The sequence below is a fragment of the Callithrix jacchus genome, chromosome 2, assembly GCF_049354715.1.
Source record: "Callithrix jacchus isolate 240 chromosome 2, calJac240_pri, whole genome shotgun sequence".
NCBI lineage: Eukaryota > Metazoa > Chordata > Mammalia > Primates > Cebidae > Callithrix > Callithrix jacchus.
Window position 1 is genome coordinate 114,231,001 of NC_133503.1, and position 25,061 is coordinate 114,256,061.

Sequence of the window (25,061 nt, forward strand, 5' to 3'; positions counted from 1 at the left end):
ACGGATTCCACAGAAATTCAAACCATCATCAGAGAATATTGCAGACAACTCTATGCACATAAACTAGTAAACCTGGAAGAAATGGATAAATTCCTGGACACTTGTGTCCTCCCAGGCCTAAACCAGGAGGAAGCCAAAAATATGAATAGACCAATAACAAGGTCAGAAGTCGAGGCAGCAATTAAGAGCCTACCACACAAAAAAAGCCCACGTCCAGATGGTTTCACAGCCGAATTCTACCAGACACACAAAGAGGAGCTGGTACCATTCCTTCTGAAACTATTCCAAATAATCCAAAAAGAGGGAATCCTTCCCAAATCGTTTTATGAGTCCAACATCATCCTGATACCAAAACCCGGCAGAGACCCAACAAGAAAAGAAAACTTCAGGCCAATATCCATGATGAACATAGATGCAAAAATCTTCAATAAAATACTGGCAAGCCGATTGCAACAGCACATCAAAAAACTTACCAATCATGATCAAGTAGGATTCATCCCAGGGATGCAAGGCTGGTTCAACATACGCAAGTCTATAAATGTAATTCACCACATATACAGAACCAAAACAAAAACCACATGATTATCTCAATTGATGCAGAGAAGGCATTTGACAAAATTCAACAGCCCTTTATGCTAAAAACCCTCAATAAACTCAGTATCGGTGGAATGTATCTCAAAGTAATAAAAGCTATTTACGACAAACCCACAGCCAATATCATACTGAATGGGCAAAACTGGAAGCATTCCCTTTGAAATCCGGCACTAGACAAGGATGTCCTCTTTCACCACTCCTATTCAATATAATACTGGAAGTTCTAGCCCGAACAATCAGGCAAGAAAAAGAAATAAAGGGTATTCAAATAGGAAAGGTGGAGGCCAAATTGTCTCTATTTGCAGATGACAGGATAGTATACCTAGAAGACCCCATCACCTCAGCCCAAAAACTCCTGAAACTGATAAGCAACTTCAGCAAAGTCTCAGGATATAAAATCAATGTGCAAAAATCACAAGCATTCCTCTACACCAATAACAGACTTAAAGAGAGCCAAATCAAGAATGAACTGCCATTTACAATTGCTACAAAAAGAATAAAATACCTAGGAATACAACTCACAAGGAACATAAGGGACCTCTTCAAGGAAAACTACAAACCACTGCTCAATGAAATAAGAGAGGACACAAACAGATGGAGAAACATTCCATGGTTCATAGTTAGGAAGAATCAATATCGTGAAAATGGCTATACTGCCCAAAGTAATTTACAGAATCAACGTTATCCCCATCAAGCCACCATTGACCTTCTTCACAGAACTGGAAAAAACCACCATGAACTTCATATGGAACCAAAAGAGAGCCCACATAGCCAAGTCAATTCTAAGCAAAAAGAACACAGCAGGGGGCATCACACTACCAGGCTTCAAATTATACTACAAGGCTACAGTAATCAAAACAGCATGGTACTGGTACCAGAACAGAGATGTAGACCATTGGAACAAAACAGAGGCATCAGAGGCAACACAACATATCTACAACCATACAATCTTTGATAAACCTGACAAAAACAAGCAATGGGGAAAGGATTCCCTGTTTAATAAATGGCATTGGGAAAACTGGCTAGCCATGTGCAGAAAGCAGAAACTGGACCTCTTCTTGACACCTTACATTAAAATTAACTCCAGATGGATTAAAGACTTAAACATAAGACCTGGCACCATAAAAACCCTAGAAGAAAATCTAGGCAAAATCATTCAGGACATAGGAGTAGGCAAGGACTTCATGAACAAAACACCAAAAGCATTGGCAACAAAAGCCAAAATAGACAAATGGGACATAATCAAACTCCAAAGCTTCTGCACGGCAAAAGAAACAGTTACCAGAGTGAATCAGCAACCAACAGAATGGGAAAAAATTTTTGCAGTCTACCCATCTGACAATGTATTGATATCCAGAATTTACAAAGAACTCAAACAGATTTACAGGAAAAGAACAAACAAGCCCATTCAAAAATGGGCAAAGGATATGAACAGACACTTTACAAAAGAAGACATACATGAGGCCAACAAACATGAAAAAATGCTCATCATCACTGGTCATTAGAAAGATGCAAATCAAAACCACATTGAGATACCTTCTCACGCCAGTTATTATGGTGATCATTAAAAAATCTGGAGACAACAGATGCTGGAGAGGATGTGGAGAAATAGGAACACTTTACACTGCTGGTGGGAGTGTAAATTAGTTCAACCATTGTGAAAGACAGTGCGGCGATTCCTCAAGGCCTTAGAAATAGAAATTCCATTTGACCCAGCAATCCCATTACTGGGTATATATCCAAAGGACTATAAATCGTTCTATTATAAGGACACATGCACACGAATGTTCATTGCAGCACTGTTTACAATAGCAAAGACCTGGAACCAACCCAAATGCCCATCGATGATAGACTGGATTGGGAAAATGTGGCACATATACACCATGGAATATTATGCAGCAATCAGAAATGATGAGTTCGTGTCGTTTGTAGGGACATGGATGAATCTGGAGAACATCATTCTCAGCAAACTGACGTAAGAACAGAAAATGAAATACCGCATATTCTCACTCATAGGTGGGTGATGAAAAATGAGAACACATGGACACAGGGAAGGGAGTACTAAACACTGGGGTCTATTGGGGGAATAGGGGAGGGACAGCGGTGGGGGAGCTGGTGAGGGATAGCCTGGGGAGAAATGCCAAATGTGGGTGAAGGGGAGGAGGCAGCAAAACACACTGCCATGTGTGTACCTATGCAACTGTCTTGCATGTTCTGCACATGTACCCCAAAACCTAAAAATGCAATTAAAAATAATTTAAAAAAAGAATTATAAAACAAATATGAGAAAAATAATATTACTGTCCTTATTTTGAGGATGAAAAAAAAAATGACGCACTGAGAGGTAACATGGTTTGTTTGCTTGCTTAAGGTCATAAAGACAGCAAGGAGTAGAGTTCAGAGTTTGACCTAGCAGTAATTCCAGTATCCAAATTAGCAAGACAAAAATGGTGACATGACACTTTAGAAGATATTTATAGTATGGAATAAATATTTATTATTAAATACAAATTTAAACTCATGAGGAGTAAGATAAATGTTTTCCTAGCTGCTTTGTAATTTGCAAGGCAGTAGCATTAATATACATGACAGTTTAAATTATTCACTCTGCTCCTTCTGCTCCATGATCAGAGTATGCCTTCCTGGGCCATAGGAATCTTACACTGTAGATTCTTTTCTATCATTTTAGATAATAGAAATAGCTTTTGTTAACTGAATATTTTCTTTGCATTAAGCACACACTTCCTATATTTTCATAATCATAATAATTCATGAATAAGCCATACTATTTCCAATGCTTGCACTATCTTACAAGTGAAGTATTTTTACATATATGGACACTGAGATTTGGGAAGTGCATTGTTTACTTAAATTCATAAATGGTTTAAGAGGTTAAATCATTTGCCAAAGTTTGCACAATTAAGCCACAATTTTAAAACTGGTTTATCCAACCCCATCTTTTTGCTCTTTCACTCCTTTTCACTTTTTCGCTTTCCTTCCAAATTTTGCTAACTGAGGCCTTAAGGAGCCATCTCATGCTTCCAGGAACACCTAGTTAGAGTTTATACTGCTCTTTACTTCAAATTTTGGAAATTACAATAAATTTAAGTGTGAGAGAAGTTGTCCTTGTCAGTCATCACTCCTTGACCTATTTTGAAATGAATCAAAATTCTTGGAAAGCAACAGAACAATACAATAACTCAAGCAACATTTAGATGAAGAATCAATCCCATGAACTCAGGTGTAGCTCAGTCCCAGGAATGGTAAGATATATTAAGAACCAGCACATTGACTCTAGGAGTATTCTAGTATGTTGGGCCATTCTCTTTGTCTCCCCATTCCTTGGCCTTCCTGCCTTGATGTTAATGTTTCCTTCTTAAAAAGTTTCTCCAAGTCTATTCCTCAGCATATTTATCAGTGGTGTGGGGTGTGTGTGTTTAAAAAGGATGCCCTGGTCTTGCACAGTTGTGGACAAAACCTGAGTTTTTTTGCATTTCTCCATTGTAGGATTTCTTAATGGCTTTTTAAATATCCTAGTGTGTACCAAGACTCTTCTGGGGTGCATTTGTCAGCATTTATCCAGACAGAATCCCTTTCTCCTGGAGCATATTCAAGGACCAGTGTTCTCTTAGCTCACTTAGAAAGACACTACCTCCTAGTCAAATACCTCCCATTAATAATTTCCCAGCTTGAGTCTGGGTCTCATCAGAAGCTAACAGTCGCCCCATGCTCCTGATTACTTCTGAGTGCTTACAGCTCATGCCTTCTCCTTGCCCCAGTGGAAAATGCTGCAGTGCCAGTCAGCTAACAGAAAACAGGTGCCAACTGTGGTCAGTGAGGAAGATGAGCCAGAGCCCAGCAGCAGTGATACAAGGGCAGAGAAGACTATTCAGAGGTGGGAAGAAGAGAGGGAACTCACCCAGTCACTTACTTCCACAACAGATGGAGTGGCCATCATTCCAATTCATCCAGGAGAGCTTTCGTTTATCCCTGTTGTCCCAGCATGATTATATCAAAAGTATCTTATTGAACTATAATTATATCTTTTCACTAGAGCACAGATGTGGATTGTTTTCTCAGCTTGCTGATGAGAGTGTACTTCCTAAAATGTTTTGTTCCCATCACAATCACTGAGTCTCAGAATTGGAAGGAATTATCTATTTTTCTACCCAATTTTCTACATGTGAAAGGAATGCTGGGGAAGATTCTGAGAAAACTGTTGGTTCCTAATAAAAAGAGGTGCAGAGAAGAGATACCTCCTCTTCCTCGTACCTGTGTTACTGTGTCTATATGAAATGCCTAAGAGCTTGGCAGTCATCTTAGGCCCTTCCCATATATAGTATCCATTTCTGAAAGAGCTTCCCAATTGCGTGAGCTTCAGACCCCATAAAACTCAGATCTGCCTCCTGCTCATCTCCCTGATCTAAGTCAGACATCTATGAACCCAACCTCTTGAGTATCTCTCAAGCCTGCTCACTTGTTTGTCTCCAGTTCTACCATCCTGGTCCACACTGCCATCTTCTTTCAACTGTGATATTTCCAAATTGCGTATCTTATCACATCAATCTCTTCTTGAAAACTCACTGAAGAGTACTTAGGATAAAACCAAAATGCACGCCTGTAATCCTAGCACTTTGGGAGGCCGCAGCAGGTGGATCCTGAGGTCAGGAGATCAAGACCATCCTGGCCAACATAGTGAAACCCCGTATCTACTAAATACAAAACAAAATTGGCTGGTCGTGGTGGAGTGAGCCTGTAGTCCAAGCTACTCGGGAGGCTGAGACAGGAGAAATGCTTGAACCAGGAAGGTGGAGGTTGCATGAGCCAAGATAGTGCCATTGCACTCCAGTCTGGCAACAGAACAAGACTCTATCTAAAAAAAAAATGCTTAGTGTGGGTCTGAAGCTCTGGAGAAGCTGCCCTGCTCCCATAGTTCCATGTCATCTCCCTGCCTCACTCAGCCTCTGGGTATAGCACACTGGCCTTCCTCTAGTATGTGAATGCTCCAAGTTCTTGAACATCCTATTCTGCTAGAAATGCTTTTCCTCCATTTCTTTTCAGTTAATTTTTTCCTCCTCACTCTTTAGCACTTAGTTTACAAATTCTTTCCTCAGGGAAGTCTTTCTGACCATCATACCAGCTTAAGTCAGAATCTCTGGTATATGCATCTCCATAGTGTTTATCACAAGGCAACCACACACACAACCAGCTATTTCATAGCTGTCTCCCTGAATGGAATGGAAGATCCTCTAAATGTCTCTCAGGTTAACTGCAATATTCCAAAGATTAGCACAGTGTCTTCTCCAACAAGGTGGACATGAATGAGTACTTACGGAAAGTGTTGTTGAATATTTAGTTTATCTGCAGGTCTGTAATGTGCTTTGGAACATAGAAATTGGGAAGCCAGATTAACCCTTCTCAAGCAGCATGACTTGGCAGTGTTAGCACTTTCTTCCTCGATCCCTAGGGAGGGAGGGATTCTGTGACCAGCTACCTGGGTGACTTTCTTCCTTTCTAAGTCTCAGTTTCTTCATCTGCAAAGTAAGAATAATAATATAAGGTTGGTTATTTGCTTATTTGGCACATATTTATGAGACACGTATTCTGTGCCAGACAGTGTGATAAAGACCAGAAATAGCATAAATGCTACATAAATATGCCCTCTGCTTTCATGAGCATTGTTTTTATTCATCATTGTGTCCCTCATCCTAGCACAATGCCTGGTATGCAACAGTTATTAAATATGTGTCTGTTGAATTAACTAATATAGTTCTTTTGCAAATCAGATGAAAGTGCCAATGAGTAAAAGTAGAGAATAATAATAGCTGATACCCAGGGAGGATCCACTGGGGGTGGTAGGCAGGATGCTGAGCCCAGGACACATGGATGGTTTCACATATTCTTCATTCAGTCATGTAGATACACTTATTATTATCTCCACTTTACAGAGAGGGAAACACAGTAGTAGTACAAACAGCTGAATTTACCTGGTCAAGGTCTCATAGCTAATAAGTGCTGTGTGAGCACTAAACTGATGGAACCCTTAGATGGTATCAAACACTAACTGAGAATCCAGAGTCCTAGGGAAAAAGGAAATGTGGAGAGAAATCCAAAGCTTAGAGAAAGTGAAGTAGTGACATTAGAAAAGCAACAGGGAAATATCTTTCCATATTTTCATTCAGCTGCTTAGTTATCTATGAATGCCTTATATACCTTTTTCCCTCTTCTGTTTTTATGTTTGATGCAAGGTAATAATACACTTAACTATGCCAGGCTGTATAGTTTTATTTAATACTACGTTATATGCCATCAGTTGAAGCACTGGATCATAAGAATGCCATATAACTCTATGTATCTTGATAAGAAAATGCACTTAAAACCAAATTGTAGTCCGCCGATTATTGCTTATATTGATTTCAAAGTAGCCCGGTGAAATAACATAATAAAAGGTAGGCAAAGAAACAAGCCATATGTCAGATGTATTAACCACAAGGAAGCCAGACAGACACTAGTATCTGAGATCAAAAGAGCATGTGTGTGACAAAGCAAAGCAAATAGCTCCCCTAGGAGACCAAGAGCTGCACTCACCAGCACACCTCAGTAACCGCATCCAACAGTGGGGCACACAGGAGCAAAATACGCAAGGGGCTTTTGAAAGCTGTGTTTTTCTTTCTGACTTCTCTTAATTAATTACTTGTGTGACTGTTATTGACCATAACACCCAATTTTATATTCAAAGCCGGAGGTCATCCTAATCTATTGCTGAATACATTACCTTGCTTGGGAGAGCCTCATGATATTCATATGCAAAATTATCCAAGAACAATTTATTAGGATAGCAGTTCTTAAAGTTTTTGGACTTATATAACTAGTCATACTCAACATTATTGAGGACCCCAAAGGGTTTTGTTTATGCGGGCTATATCTATTGAAACTTTCTGTATTTAAAATGGAAAAAAATAAATATCTATTTATTAATTAATTCTAAAATTACAATAATAAACCCATTGTATATTGACATAAATAACATACTTTTATAAAAAATAATTACATTTCCAAAAAATGTTAATGAGAAGAATTGCATTGTTTTATATTTCTGCAAATCTCTTCAATGTCTGGCTTAACAGAAGAACGCTGGATCCTGCTATATTTTTCAGCATTCAACCTGCTGCAAAATGATATTTTGGTTGAAGTACATGAAGAAAAGGGAGCTACACATAGATATGTTTGAAAAAGGAAGGAACGTAGTTGTGGATACTCTTCTGTGATACTACACCAAGATTCAACAAGTTGTTTTTTTAAAAGATGTGGACTATGAAACTAGACCAATAAACTTTTTGTGCTCTCTTAACTTAAAATCCATTGGTCTGTCTTGAACTTTGAATAGAGCTTTTATCCATGCATAATTTTGTAACCCCATGCATTGCTATTTGGACAATATTGATTCACTGAGTTATACAGATGTTCCAAATATCGACACATTTTATCATATGATATTTTTTAAATTGCATTAGTTAACATTCCCAATTTCATAATAAAATCTCTAAGTATTAAGAAGCTATCAATCTCAGGTAGTGGATATAAGTTTTCTGAAACTTTAATTTCATTTGAAAGCTCAAATTCGTGTCAGGATTACTAGGTAAATCATGCTGACTTTGCAGACACCCTTTAAAGATAATCAGGACCCCCAGGGGTATGTCGATGATAATTTGACAATTGCTGTGTTAGAAAATTTTCAATATTAAGGGATATTGTTCCTTTTAGACAAGCCCATGTGATACAGGTTAAAACCAAGGAAGGCTACATTGAACCAGAAATGGTCCTGTTCAGCCACCATTCTGTAAGACAGGCTGCTATATATACCTGATCTATCCAATCCCAGCGCTGGCAGTCAGGTAATAACTGTCACCATGGATAGGACTAACCCAGATTCGAGTGGTTTTCCTTCATGTGGCTACACTGTGATCTTTAACAAAGCGGCCAAAAAGGCTGATTGAGAAGAAAGGAATTTACGCTATAGAATCAAACATATAGATTCCATGTATGCTATAAAATAAAAATAGTATGTGCAGGAGGATAAACTAATATTTTAAAATAACTTCAATGCAAATATAAACATAGCAAACTCTACCTCTCTGTGGTTCTTCTGTTAACTCCCAATCATTTCTTACCAGGAATTGACATCTAGAATGGTTCTGTGGTAGTAGATCCTCTGGCCCTAAAAGACAGGTAATTGTAAAAAGGTTTCTATGTGCATATCTGTAATTTATCAAAATTCATATTTACAATTTATATACTTTATCAACTCCATTTTTGTTGCTCTAGCTATTTCTCCCATGCTGTAGTGTAAGTTAATACAAATGTAGAAACCTGGGAAATGCTTTCCCAAAGTGAATGGATTCACTAAATACTTGTTTCAAGTCCCTCATTCTCATTTATAAAACAAAAAACAGAAATAGCAAATGAATGTAGATGAGGGCCAAAATTAACCCTCATTGTCATTTTTATTGCAATACCTGCTCTGCTCTTACATACCACCTTGTAAGGTTTTTCCCACTTTTTAAGCCAATATTCAAGATTGATGAATAAATAGACTTATTCTAATAATAAGAACATTCACTGGTATCAAAAGCTCATGAACATTCCTAATTTGGGGGCCTATTATCCCAGTCTGAGAAAATATCCTAAGGAAATAGAAATTTTGGCAAAAATGAGAGAGTATAATTGCAGAATGCTTAAATCAACTATGGTACATCTGTGATGGGGAATGTTATTAGGTCACTAAAAATGAATTAGAAAGTTTTATAATAGAAATTATTTGTAATAACTATTTTTAAAAGTAGAACACATATTTACTTACATATGTACATATACTGTAATCTCAATTAGGTAAAAATACATATATACCAACACAAAAAAATTTTTTAATAATGTATTTTACGTTTTTAAAGTTCTAAATTAGAAAATAATTTGCATGATAATAAAATGAATTGGTTAAAGTGTGGGGAAAGGACACTTATAAGTAAGAGTTAAGTTGATATTTGTTTTCTTTAGAGCAATTTGGCAGTATGTACCAAAAGTCTTTAAAATATAAATTTTATTCATCCAGCAGTTCAAATTCTAAGACTTTTAAAGGGTATCTTTAGAGCTATTTTCAGAAATTGCATTATTCACACAATGGGATAATATACTGGCACTAAAAATCATGAGGCTTATTTGTTTGTTTCTTTGTTTTTTTTTTTTTTTTTTTGCTTATAAAACTGGTGAACATTTTTTCAGCTTTTTTTAAGGTATAGTAATCAAAACTATATATTAATGATGTACAACTTGATTTCTGATATACATATACACCATAAAATAATCATCACAATCAAGCTAATTAACATATCTATCACCCCACATAGTTACTGTTCTTATTTTCTTTTTCCTTTTTTTGGTGTGGTGAGACATTTAAGACCTATCTGCTCAAAAAATGTAAAGCATACAATATGCTAGTCTTGTAGTCACCACATTGTACATTAGATCTCCGGAATTTATTCCTCTTGTGTAACTGAAACTTTCTATCTTTTGACTAACATATCCCAATTTCTTGCTCCCAATTTCCCCTCCCCATTCCCTAGCAAACACCATTCCACTCTCTGCTTCTATAAATTTGGCTATTTTAGATTCCACATATAAGTGAAATCAGGCAGTATTTGTTTCTTTATCTGGTTTATTTCATGTAACAAAACGTCCTCCACGTTTATCCATATTGTCACAGATGGCAGGATACTCTTCCTTGTTAAGAGTGAATAATATTCCATTGTGTATATATATATATATTTTCTTTATTGATTCATTGGTTGATGAATATTTAGGTTGTTTACATGTCTTGATTATTGTCAATAATGCAGCAATAAATAAAAATAATGTTTTAAAAAGTATATTCATTGATTTGGAAATGTATTCAAGGTACACTATTGAGTGGGGGAAAATCATACTAACATACAGTGTGAATGGTATTATCCTATTTTTGTAAATAAATGGGTAAATAATTGCACACATATACAGTCATGTATCACTTAACTATGGGAATACAGTCTAATACAATGTGACCAGGCAATTTCATCATTGTGTGAACATTATGAAGTATATTGACACAAGCCTATAAGGTATAGCCTATTATACATCTAGGCTACATGGTATAGCCTGTTGCTCCTAGGCTACAAAGTTGTAGAATATGTTACAATTACAATACTGAGCACTGGAGGGAATTGTAACACAATGGTAAATATTTGTGTATATAGACATATCTAAATATAGAAAAGGTACAGTTAAAATATAGTATGAAAGAGTTAAAACATGATACACCTGTATAAGGTGCTAACCACTAAAAGCTTTAAGGACTGGAAGTTACTGCAGGTGAATCAGTTAAGTGGTAATTGGATGTGAGGCCTAAGACACTGCTACACACTACTGTAGACTTTATAAACACTATACACTTAGGCTGTGCTAAATTCATAAATAGATATTTTTATTTGTTCAATAAGAAATTAAATGTAGCTTTTTGTAGACCTTTACTTTATAAATTTAATTTTTTAATTAAAATTTTAATTAAAAAAATTAAAGTTGAACTTTTTTATTTGGATATTTTGTAATAAACTGGCTTAAAACACACATTGTACACCTGTACAAAAATATATTCTTTCTTTATATTCTTATTCTGTAAGATTTTTATCTACTTTATTAAACTTTTAAATTTTCTTCTTAAAAAATAATACACAAACACACACAGCCTAGGCCTACACAAGGTCAGTATCACCAATATCACTGTCTTCCACCTCCATATCTTATCGCACCAGAAGGTCATTGGGGCAATAACACTTGTGGAACTGTCATCTCCTATGATAACAAGGCCTTCTTCTGGAATATCTCTTCAAAGAGCTGCCTGAGGCTGTTCTACAGTTAATTCCTTTTATATATATGTAGAAGTACTCTCTAAAAGAATGATTAAAAGTATAGTATGGAACTGGGCATGGTGGGAAATGCCTACAATACCAGCACTTTCGGAGGCCAAGGTGAGCAGACCACTTGAGGTCAAGAGTTTGAGACCAGCCTGGCCAACGTGGTGAAACCCTGTCTCTAATAAACAGATAAAAATTAGCCAGGCATGGTGGCATATGCCTCCAATCCCAGCTCTTCAGATGCTGAGGGAGGAGAATTGCTTGAACCTTGGAGCCAGAGGTTGTAGTGAGCTGAGATTTCACCACTGCACTCCAGCCTGGGCGACAGAGTGAGACTATCTCGAAAAATTTAAAAAAATTTTTTTAAGTATAGTATGGTAAATATATAAACCATTTATATATTATAAATATATAAATATATATAGCATAGTTGTCTATCATCATTGTCTAACATTATATACTGTACATAATTATATGTGCTGTACTTTTATACAGCTGGAAGCACAGTAGTTTTCTTTACATCACCATCACCACAGACACATGAGCAATGCATTGTACTACATTAGGATGGCTACATTTTTGTACAATAGGAATTTTTCCACTCCATTTTAATCTTATGGGACCGCCACTGTATATGTGGTCCATTACTGGCTGAAATATTGTTATGCATTGTATGACTCTGTATAGAAAAAAATATGAATTCATCCCTGAGAGGTCCGAGAAAAGAAAAGAAAAAAATTAGTAAAGATACCATGATATGGCATGTGAAATTAGAGGGTGATGGTCTTAATGGGGAATGTATCAGTCAGGGTTCTCCAGGAAACAATTAATAGGGTGTATATATATGTATACATATATATACACACATATATAATAGGATTGTGGGGCCTGCCAAGTTTAAAACTCAGTAGGCTAGAAACGTAGGCAGGATTTGTATAATACTGTTTTGAGGCAGAATTTCTTCTTCTGTGGGAACCTTCAATTTTTTCTTATAAGGCCTTCAACTGTTAGGATAAGGCTAATCCACATTATAGAGAGTAATCTCCTTTACTTAAAGTCAGATGGTTGTGGATGCTAACCACATTGCTAAAATATTTTCACAGTAACACCTAAGTTAGGTTTTATTAAATCACTTTAGGAAATATATAGCCTGGCCAGTTTACACATAAATTAATCATTATAGGAGACTTTTCCTTTGGTTTTGTGCTTTTTACATTTCTAATTTTTCTTTAATGAAGCTACATTGTGTAGTAAACTTGTAAGAGTAACTATGCATGTGCATAGTGAAAAATCAAACAAAATACACCAAAAAGCAAATAGTAAGTTATTGCAGATGATGATTTAGGACTTTTTTTTTTTCATGCTATTTACCACACTTTTGTAAATGCTCAATATTTTTTTTCTGTAATGCTTTTTCTTGTACAGCTGTAGGGGAAGTTGAGAAAACACTCCTTCATTTAAGCAAGAAAACAACTTCCATATTTGAAGACATCTGAAAATCTCTATCAAATTCTTTTATTCTATGATCACAGTCAATATTCCATTGCCAACATCCTTTCTAGCTATAATAACTGAGGTTAAACTGCCCCTCTGTTACTATTTTTCATTTCCATTATTCAGATCAAGACTCTTGGTTGAAAATCATAGGATAATTTCTAACTAATTTAAACAAAATGAGACTTATTGAATATGTGAGAAAGTGTCAGAATCTCAAAGAGCCAGAGAATTGGACTTAAAATGCTAAGCAGCTAGAAATACAGAAATAATGCCCATCTTCTACCTTTGGGGAAAAGTATTAGTAAAAACAGCCCTGCTACCACCACTCACTGCTCAGCACTGATCATATCTGAGATTGAGTGCCAGAAACACCAGCACCACAACCCAGAAGAACCAGAACCACCCCCTTCCACCACAACTACCAGAAAATCAATCTCTCTGTGGCCACATCCTAACACTGCTCTCTTTCTCATCAGTCTTTGGTAGAGGTGCATCCAAATGAGGAAATCTAAGCTCCGTGCTTGTACCTTAAGTAGCAAAAGATTCTGATGCAGTTTTTGCAGCATACTTTAATGAGACAAGACTCAAAAGATGTACAGGACATAAGAGAACATTTTCAAAAGATGTTGAGCAGACACAAATAACTATTGTACCCATTGACATATGAATACTCAGATTGGTGCAGAGAGTCTCATGCATAGTACAGTATTCTCCTTGTTTGCCATCCTTACCTTCCACACCTTGATGAGTAGAAATCAGAAAGTATCTGAGTCCAGGATGCTTTCCATTACACCTCCCCTGTGTCAAAATTCCAGAATAAAGCAAATACCCATGGGCATATCAAGGTTTATTTTCTGGGATACCCCAATGAATTTGCTTCTTTTCTGGAAATGGCCCTCTACTATGTGGTCCTAAATGTTTCCTGCTGTTTTTCCATTTTCATATTAGCAAGAATAAAATAAAGAAAGAGGGAGAACGTTTTGAATCCAAAAACCTGGTTTTGGACTGGAAAACATATGGTTCAGGCAGATATTGCTTTGGTGTTATGGAAACTCATATTTTCCCCACCAAGTGTATCTGAGTAGCTAGCAATTATTCTGCTTTGAAGTGTAGCAGGTTTTCTACACAAGGTGCCCAATCTTAATGTTTTATATCAACTTCACATGCTAAACTGAATGGCAAAAACTGCTGCCCGCACTCAGAACAGGCAAAACATTTGTCTTTCAGCAAAAACAATGAATTTAAGTAGGTAAGACCCTGTTTCTACAACAAATACCAGAAATTAGCCAGGCATGGTAGTGCAGACCTGTAGTCCCAGCTACTTTGGAGGCTGAGCTGAGAGGATTGCGTGAGCCCCAGGAGGTTGAGGCTGCAGTGAGCTGTGATCGTGTCACTGCAACCCAGCCTGAGCAACATAATGAGACCCTGTCTTAAAAAAAAAAAGAAAGACAGAAAAGAAAAGAAAAAAAGAAATTACCTGCTCCACATCCAGCATATCCAGCCTCATAGATGACAAAACTGCTTAGGTAATGCTCTTAAGCATTATGATTCTATTCTTAGATGTTAAGTTATTTGCAAATCTGTCTTTGAAGGGATAGCCACTTTTATTCCCTATGGAAATGTCCACAGGGCTGCAATGCATTCAAGGTATGAAGCAATTTTCTGAAAGTCCTACACCTCAGGGACAGAGGAAAACTGGCTGTTCCTGAAAAAGACAAATGGACACGTCCTCTGTGAAATATTGCTGGCAAAAGCAGAAAAGATTAAGTTGATCTACCAGCACTAAAGAGTTCTGTTGCATTTGTCTACCTATTTTGGCAATGAAAAATAACACATTGCTACAGAATCTAAGATACTTCATGTCCTACCCTGCATCTTTCACAAAGAACCTATTATCCATTATAAACAATCCCTTGATGCCCTCCGTCATCTAATCTCCAGCCCACAAGTAGAAATGATCCTGAGGCCTTAATTGCTTTTCATAGGTCATCATCACTGTCATCCAGTTCTCTTTGTGGAGCAGAATAAAAAAGGCATGTAACGTAATCAGCTGTCAGAGCATTCAGCTTTTCCTTGTAAGACAATCCTGCCTGTCAAATGAAGAGAAAGTATTATAGCAGAAAAATATGCATGCCTGAATTCAAGTAGACGCTAAGGATTCTTTCATTAGAAAGATAGCAAAAAAACTGGAGAATCAGTTCAAGAGAGAGGATATTAATATATCCTAATTAGCAATGTTCTTTCCTAGATGAGTCTGGACATTGTGCTATCATCTGCGAAGCTCTTTTTCATTGGGTTAAGTATAAATTGATGCAAGAGACACCCAGGAAGCAATCTTCCTAGATGATGATGCAAAAAAATGGCCTTTTCAGTCAGCATCAATGGTGGCTCATGCTGAAAATATCCGTAAAGCCAGGAAAGAGGGTGACAGAAGAAGAAGGAAATAAAAGAATAGTTTCCAAGGTGCAGACTTAGGAAAGGCAGGAATCTGACAGGCTTCTCAGGAAGGTGTGTGGGGAGTCCCAGAAAGATGTATTGCTTTTGTAGAGACAGGGACAGTGTTTAAATCTGGAAATAGCAAGAACCCCCTGGCTACTCCTCAACCCTGAGATTAGACTTGCTCATTCTCTGCCTAAGTCCCACGGTATCATGTTTATGACCAATGCAGCGGTCCCTGGTGGGTCTGGCCTCTCTAGAAATATTCTTCTCTTTCTCTGGGTCAGTGAAGTCCAAATTTCCAAAGTCCTTCTCCTGCAGGTCCTCATGCCTTCTGAGGGCAGCCACCATGATATCCATTGGCTAGAAGAGCCATCCCTGGCCAAGGTCTGGCAAAATACGGAAGGTCATGGGTGTAACTTACATGTCATCAGATTCATGCACAAAAGCAAAACAAATAAAGGATTGAAAAACAGAGCTCTCAGGAATTTTTTCCAAAATGGAATTTAAAAGGTGAGGTATAGCCAGTGAACCCTGAAGGAAAGAAGCCACCTGACAGGGTGTTTAACAGTGTGTTGTAGCAGCCAGTCAACCTGGGTTCCAATCCTAGCCATTCTATTTACTACCCATGAGAACTTAAACTCGGAGAGCTTCAATTTTTCCCATTTCCAAAATAGGGGTGATCTTTGCTTCATGCAATTTACTGGAGAAAACAAATGCATGGCATTTCCGCACAATATTGGTACTTAAAAAAGTTAGTTTTAAAAAAGAAAGTTAATCAAGGGCAAATTATTGGAAGAAAAACTCAGGAAGTGAGCTAGAGGAGTTTATAACAATGATAACAAAGGCAGCCTGGTGTACTGCCTTAGTATTCAAATATAATGTACTTTTAGCTCTGTAGTGGTCATGAAACCTGCTGTGATTTATATATTTTTTTCCTTCTGTTTGTCTTTGTTTTTTTTTAATTCCATTTTCAGCCTATAAATCTGGAGTGCTTTTAAAGACCGGTATGGACTGGTTATCTAGGCTCATGATCAAGATTCCTTTTTCATACTTTCAGCCAATGGGTACCTATTGAGCAGCTACTATGTGCTGGATGCTATGACAGGTAAGGAGACCTCAACACCCAGAACGGTTCCTTCTTTCCTGTAGTTTATAGTCCAATGAGTGAAAGAGACACAGAGCCTCCTAAGGGAAGATAATGAAAGGAAAGTATAATTTTGCACCTTGAAGGTCCAGATACCTTATAAAATACTTCATCTCCATGTCACTGACAATAAATGTTTCTGGAAGAAGAAAGGAAGAAAGGGAGAGAGGGCAGGAAGTGCGATATCAGAAAATAAATGTGAATTTGCTAAGCCTCTGCCCCATTCCTCATCAACAGTTGACAGCAATTCAAGTAGAGCTCCCCCACGGGCTATCACAGTATTAGTACAGCATCTACAGGAGGTGGGGAGCTTATAGACTAGACTTGTTAATGATGACCTTTCTGGAAATTTTTCCAGAACCTGAGTTTTTTTGAATCCTTTGGCACAATAATGTTTTATCAGCCTTCCTACATAATGACCTATGGAAATGAGCCAGCCATGGAAAAGTGACTCCATTTACTTAGCTCCACGCTACAGATGGCCCAGTGAACACTATGAGCTAATGGAAAACTAACACAGGCTGGTCCAGGTCAACAGCTGTTTCCTTTGTAACCGGGGCCTGCAAGACACAGGTGTATTTCATGGGCCCTTATGTAGAATGCCATCTGCTCAACAGATGTTCTTCATTTCCTTTGAATATAAAGACAGGTACCAGGAATTGCAAGTGTCAGTGAATGTATTATGGACATTAACTTAGCTTCATTTAGGTCTACCTGGTTGGGGGCTCTCCAATTTGAGTTACATCATAAACAGGTGAATCTCTAAGACAGCACCTCAAGTTTACTCACAGCTTCTCTATGGGGAAAATAGGAATCACAAGTGCTTTATTCTATTGTTTTGCATGTGGATTTACTTTACATGTCCTCTCATAATTCCACCACATCAGATCTCTCTGAAGCAATAGCTGCACCATGTAGTCAGAGCAGACAGGCTAGGCACTTACAATCCCAGCTCTTCATACCCCTACCCCGAATATGAAGAGAGTGGGGATAAAGCAACAGTACTGTTGACCCCCAGGCCTATCCCTTAGTGTGAATCAGTGCCCCTCCCCCCGTGAATTTCAGTTTTCTGTGTATATAGGTTGGATGAAGTTGGGAGGGGGGTGAAAATTAAAGAACCAGTCTGGCCCTGAAGGGGTATTTGGCAGCTCCATGTTGCTCTCTTTAGTTTATGAGGCTCCGTATTGGATATTGTGCTCAGTTTTCAACCTTTGAAGTTTCAAGAAAGTAAGAACAATTTCATTCAATACCCTGTTATAGGTGCTTGCTTCTTTTTTGTTGCTCTTACTCCCAGAAAGACCCAGAAGTCTATTCTAATTATTTTTTTTAGAATAATTTTTTAATTGCATTTTAGGTTTCAGGGTACATGTGAAGAACATGTAAGATTGTTGCATAGGTACACACATGGCAGTGGGGTTTGCTGATTTCCTCCCCATCATCTATATCTGGCATTTCTCCCCATGTTATCCCTCCACAATACCCCATCCCCTGCTGTCCCTCCCCTAGAAGTCTATTATAGTCACTGTTGTATCCCCGGAATATCTAACACTGCCTGGTACATACAAAATTTTGGTCCTGGTTCTAATACAGTACTGTCTAATATTGTGTAATCTTAGGCAAGTCAGCAAATCATTTAACTTCTCTTAGTTTGCATTTCTCCATTTACTATTTGTTAAATTCCTTATATATAATAAACTATAAAATATATTAATACCTCCTATAATGAGTTTCATATCACAAGGAAAATGGTGATAATCCTTAGCCATTCAGATCCTCTTTTATTTAGTTTGAAATGTGTGAAATTTCCATTCTGAAACCAGATGAATAGCAGAAATTTCATATTATTTAACCTAATTCATTACATACAATTTTATTGAACAACTACTATGTGCAAGCCATAGTTGTTAGACTTCGGAGATAGAACAAAAATAAAACCTGTTTTCATTGACCTTACATTCTAATTGAAGAAAAACAGTTTAACAGATGAAAATATAGTGGGTCATACAGGGAAGAGAGCTTAGAAGGGAAATAAAACAGAATAAAGAGACAAAGAGTCACTTGAGGGCCAGATCATGTCAGAGTGAATTCCTGCTACAAAGCTTCTGAAAAACCTTTTTGGTGCTCCATAGTTAAATATGAAGAGGCAGCTAAGGGCTGCCAGATCTCCCAATCTTCAGCCACAAATCTGAAGGTTAGAAAACAAAGCCAACAAGCACAAACAATAACCTAGAAGGAACAAAGGCTTCACAAGGAGAAGAAAACTCCAAAAATGTTTGATATTTTCAGAGAGAGAAGAGAAGAAATTCTTATAAATGTTAAAAAGCAAATTTGGAGAATAAAACAATTAAAAACTCAATAAGAAAGTTATATAATAATCCATCAAGAAGTCAGTAAAAGATATAAAAAACATAGAAAATTAAACAAAAATATGAGAAATCAGAAATAGAAAAAATATATAAAATAAACAGATAAAAACACAATAGTCTGTAAGGCCAACAGTCACATCTAAAAAGAGATATAGAATACTGAAGATGCATGGATGAAATAATCAATTAAATACTTGAAGCAATTATTGACAAATCATTGTAAAGTTTCAGAATTCTGACCACAAAGAAAAGAACACTTTCAAAAAGGTGAGAAAACAGGCTTTATGCAACAGTGATACTGGGCTTTAGGAACAAAATGGAGTAACATTTTCTAAACACTAAGAGAAATTCTTTCTAGCTTTAAATTTCATACCTAGCCAATTAAGGGTGTGGGTAGAAGGAAATTATTTTTAGACATGCAAGGTTTCAAAAACATTACTTTGCACACCTTTTCAGAAAAGTAATATAATAGAAACTCTCTTAATATGAGGGCACAATCCAAGAAAACATAGGATCCAAGGAACAGGAGCTAACTGAGAGAGAAAATAAGAATCCATAGAGATAGTGGACAGAAATACCAAGCTCACAACTCTGCAGCAGGCTGAGAAATCAGCCACTTCCTATTAGAGTGAATCAGAAAGAAGGCTATGAGAGGAAGAACTGAATGTGTCTGAGACTTATACATGGGAAAGTAAGTTTGAGAGAATTTTTTCTTTTTGAGATGGAGTTTTACTCTTATCACCCAGGCTGGAGTGCAATGGCACAATCTTGGCTCACTGCAACCTCTGCCTCTGGGAGTGATTCTCCTGCCTCAGCCTCCCAAGTAACTGGGATTGCAAGGCATATGTCACCACACCCAGCTAATTTTTTTATTTTTAGTAGGAACAGGGTTTCACCAGGTTAGCCAGGCTTGTCTCGAACTCCTGACCTCAGGTGATGCACCTACCTAAGCCTCCCAAGGTGCTGGGATTACAGGCATGAGCTACCATGCCCAGTCAATTCTATAGTAACTTAAATAAATTTTTTAAAAATGGCAATTAGTAACCCCAAGGAAAAGCAGAAAGGGAAGTGAAGGAAAGGCAGGGGAAGAGAAGTAATTAAAGAATACTATAAGCTTCAGTTATCAACATGTTTGCATAATTAGACTATGAAAATGGTGGATACTTATATAATCAAATTATATAAGTGGGCAAGGAAGACAATGAGGAAGATGTTTAAAAGCATACTAGAGGAGTGTGGCTGGCAAGATGGCAGAACAGGAACAGCTCTTGTCTGCAGCTCCCAGTGAGATCAACACTGAAGGTGGGTGATTTCTGCATTTCCAACTGAGGAACCCAGCTCATCTCATTAGGACTGGTTAGACAGTGGGTGCAGTCCACAGAGGAGGGTGAGCTGAAGCAGGGTGGGGCATTGCCTCACATGGGAAGCACAAAGGGTCAGGACACTCCTGCCCTTAGCCAATGAAAGCCATGAAGAACTGTGTCTTGAGGGATAGTGCACTCTGGCTCAGATACTATGCTTTACTCATGGTCTTTGCAACCTGCCTACCAGGAGATTCCCTTGGGTGCCTACACCACCAGGGCCCTGGGTTTCAAGCACAAAACTGGGCTGCAGTTTGGGAAGACACCGAGCTAGCTGCAGGAGTTTTGTTTCATACCCCAGTGGCACCTGGAATCCAGTGAGACAGAACTATTCACTCCCCTGGATAGGGGGTTGAAGCCAGGGAGCCAAGTGTTCTAGCTCGGTGGATCACAACCCCATGGAACACAGCAAGCTGAGATCCACTGAGTTGAAATTCTTGCTGCCAACACAGCAGTCTGAAGTTGACTGGAGACACTCAATCTGGGTGGGGGGAAGGGTGCCCTCCATTACTGAGGCTTGAGTAGGCCATTTTCCCCTCACGGTGTAAACAATGCCACTGGGAAGTTCAAACAGGGCAGAGCCCACCACAGCTCAGCAAAGCTGCTGTAGCCAGACTGCCTCTCTAGATTCCTCCCTTCTGGGCATGGCATCTCTGAAGGAAAGGCAGCAGGCCCAGTCAGGGACTTATAGATAAAACTCCCATCTCTCTGGAACAGAGCACCTGTGGGAAGGAGTGGCTGTGGGTGCAGCTTCTGCAGATTTAAATGTTTCTGCTTGCTGGCTCTGAAGAGAGCAGCGGCTGACCCAGCACAGTGCTTGAGCTCTGCTAAGGGACAGACTGTCTCCTCAAGTGGGTCCCTGATCCCTGTGCCTCCTGTCTGGGAAATACCTCCTCAGCAGGGGTCAACATCAACAGACACCTTATATAGGAGCGCTCTGCCTGGCATCTGGCTGGTGCCCCTCTGGGATGAAGTTTCCAGAGGAAGGAACAGGCAGCAATCTTTGCTGTTCTGCAGCCTCTGCTGGTGATACCCAGGCAAACAGGATCGGCAGTCCTCCAGCAAACTCCAGCAAACCTGTGGCAGAGGGACCTGTTAGAAAAAGAACTAACAAACAGAAAGCAATAGCATCAACATTAAGAAAAAGGACATCCACACAGAGACTCTATCTGAAGGTCATCGACATCAAAGACCAAAGGTAGATAAATTCATGAAGGTGAGGACAAACCAGCACAAAAAGGCTAAAAATTCCAAAAACCAGAACACTTTTTCTCCTCCAAAGGATCACAACATCTTGCCAACAAGGGAACAAAACCAGACAGAGAATGAGTTTGATGAATCGACAGAAGTAGGCTTCAGAAGGTGGGTAATAACAAACTCCTCTGAGCTAAAGGTGTATGTTCTAACCCAATGCAAAAAAGCTAAGAACCTTGAAAATAGGTTAGAGGAATTCCCAACTAGAATAACCAGTTTAGAGGAAAACATAAATGACCTGATGGAGCTGAAAAACACAGCACAAGAACTTCGTGAAGCATACACAAATATCAATAGCTGAATTGATCAAGCAGAAGAAAGGATACCAGAGATTAAAGATCAGCTTAATGAAATAAAGTGTGATGACAAGATTAGAGAAAAAAGAATGAAAAGGAGTGAACAAAACCTCCAAGAAATATGGGATTATGTGAAAAGACCAAACCTTCATTTGATTGATGTACCTGAAAGTGACAGCAGGGGATGGAACCAAGTTGGAAAACACTCTTCAGGATGTCATTCAGGAATATCCTGGCAAATTCCCCAACCTAGCAAGGCAGGCCAACATTCAAATTCAGGAAATACAGAGAACACCACAAAGATACTCTTCAAGAAGAGCAACCTTAAGACACATAATTGTCAGATTTGCCAAGGTTGAAATAAGGAAAAAATGTTAAGGGCAGCCAGACAGGTTGGGTTACCCTAAAAGGGATGCCCATAAGACTAATGGTGGATCACTCTGCAAAAATCCTACCAGCCAGAAGACAGTGGGGGACAATATTCAACATTCTTAAAGAAAAGGATTTGCAACCCAGAATTTCATATCCAGCCAAACTAAGCTTCAAAAGCAAAGGAGAAATAAAATTCTTTACAGACAAGCAAATGCCAAGAGATTTTGTTACCACCAGGCCTGCCTTACAAGAGGAGTTCCTGAAGGAAGCACTAAATATGGAAAGGAAAAATGGGTACCAGCCACTTCAAAAACATACCAAATTATAAAGACCATTGACACTATGAAGAAACTGCATCAAGTAATGGGCAAAATAACCAGCTAGCATCATAATGACAGGAGAAAATTCACAAATAACAATATTAACCTTAAATGTAAATGGACTAAATGCCCCAATTAAAAGGCACAGACTGGCAAATTGGATAAAGAGCCAATACCCATTGGTGTGCTGTATTCAGGAAACCCATCTCACATGCAAAAACACATATAGGCTCAAAATAAAGGGATGGAGGAACATTTACCAAGCAAATGGGAAGCAAAAAAAGCAGAGGTTACAATCCTAGTCTTTGATAAAATGGACTTTAAACCAACAAAGATCAAAAAAGACAAAGAAGAACATTACATAATGGTAAAGGGATCAATGCAACAAGAAGAGCTAACTACCCTAAATATATATGCCCCAATAAAGGAGCACCTAGATTCATAAAGCAAGTTCTTAGAGATATACAAAGAAACTTAGACTCCCACACAATTATAGTGGGAGACTTTAACACCCCACTGTCAATATTAGACAGATCAACAAGATAGAAAATTAACAAGGATGTCCAGGTCTTGAACTCAGCTCTGGACCAAGCAGACCTAATAGACATCTACATAACCCTCCACCCCAAATCAACAGGATATACATTCTTCTGAGTACCACATCACACTTATTCTAAAACTGACCACATAATTGGAAGTAAAACAATCCTCAGCAAATGCAAAAAAATGGAAATCACAACAGTCTCTTAGACCACAGCGCAATCAAATTAGAACTCAGAATTAAGAAACTCACTCAAAGCTACATGACTAAATGGAAAATGAACAACCTGCTCCTGAATGACTACTGGGTAAATAACAAAATTAAGGCAGAAATAAATAAGTTCTTTGAAACAAATGAGAACAAAGACACAATGTACCAGAATCTTGGGAACACAGCTAAAGCAGTGTTTAGAGGGAAATTTATAGCACTAAATGCCCACAGGAGAAAGTGGGAAATATCTCAAATTGACACCCTAACATCACAATTAAAAGAACTAGAGAAGCAAGAGCAAACATATCCAAAAGCTGGCAGAAGACAAGAAATAACTAAGATCAGAGCAGAATGAAGGAGATAGAGATACAAAAAACCCTTCAAGAAAATCAATAAATCCAGGAGCTTGTTTTTTGAAAAGATCAACAAAATAGATAGAATGCTAGCCAGACTAATAAAGAAGAAAAGAGAGAAGAATCAAATAGACACAATTAAATAATGATAAAAGGGATATCACCATTGATTCTGCAGAAATACAAACTATCATCAGAGAATACTATAAACACCTCTATGCAAATAAACTAGAAAAGCTAGAAGAAATGGATAACTTCCTGGAAATATAAACCTCTCAAGACTAAACCAAGAAGAACTAGAATCCCTGAATAGACCAATAACAAGTTCTGAAATTGAGGCAGTAATTTATAGCCTACAAACCAAGAAAAGCCCAGGACCAGATGATTCACAGCCAACTTTTACCAGAGGTACAAAGAGGAGATGGTACCATTCCTTCTGAAACTATTCCAAACAATAGAAAAAGAAGGACTCCTCCCTAACTCATTTTATGAGGCCAGCATCATCCTTATACTAAAATCTGGCAGAGACACAACAAAAAATCAAAATTTCAGGCCAATATCCCTGATAAACATTGATGTGAAAATCCTCAATAAAATACTGGCAAACTGAATCCAGCAGCACATCAAAAATCTTTTCCGCCACTATCTAGTCAGCTTCATCCCTGGGATGCAAGACTGGTTCGACATATGCAAATCAATGAACATAATCCATCAGATAAACAGAACAAATGACAAAAACCATGTGATTATCTCAATAGATGCAGGAAAGGTCTTCGATAAAATTCAACACCTCTTCATGCTAAAAACTCTCAATAAAATAGGTAGGTATCTCAAAATAATAAGAGCTATTTATGACAAACCCACAGCCAATATAATACTGAATGGACAAAAACTGGAGACATTCCCTTTGAAAACTTGCATGAGACAAGGATGTCCTCTCTCACCACTCCTATTCAACATAGTATAGGAAGTTAAAGAAAGAAATAAAGAAATAAAGGGTGTTCAAATAGGAAGAAATAAAGAAATAAAGCGTGTTCAAGAGAAAGAAATAAAGGGTGTTCAAATAGGAAGAGAGAAAGTAAAATAGTCTCTGTTTGCTGATGACAGGATTGTATATTTAGAAGACTCCATTGTCTCAGCCCAAAATCCCCTTCAGCTGATAAGCAACTTCAGCAAAGTCTCAGGATACAAAATCAATGTGCAAAAATCTCAAGCATTCCTATAAACCAAGAATAGACAAACAGAGAGCCAAATCATAAGTGAAGTCCCATTCACAATTGTTACAAAGTGAATAAAATACCTAGGAATACAACTTATAAGGGGTGTGAAGGACCTCTTCAAGGAGAACTACAAACTACTGCTCAAGGAAAT

At 37.9% G+C, this 25,061-nt stretch overlaps 1 protein-coding gene across 7 annotated transcripts in view; it reads right to left on the minus strand.

Moving 5' to 3' along the window:
* The window catches only part of LOC108590610 (uncharacterized), a 144,369-nt gene that overhangs the window by 24,105 nt on the left and 95,203 nt on the right, over window positions 1-25,061 (minus strand). For 3 of the 7 annotated variants that reach the window (XR_013532211.1, XR_013532210.1, XR_013532212.1), the window contains 3 exons: window positions 8,726-8,812; window positions 6,582-6,674; window positions 5,928-6,128 (listed from right to left, as the gene is read on the minus strand). The gene's annotated coding sequence lies outside the window, so the exon portion shown is untranslated. Of the gene's footprint in view, window positions 1-5,927; window positions 6,129-6,581; window positions 6,675-8,725; window positions 8,813-25,061 lie in introns of those variants that run through there. The other 4 variants (XR_013532214.1, XR_013532213.1, XR_013532215.1 and 1 more) reach the window with 2 other exon arrangements.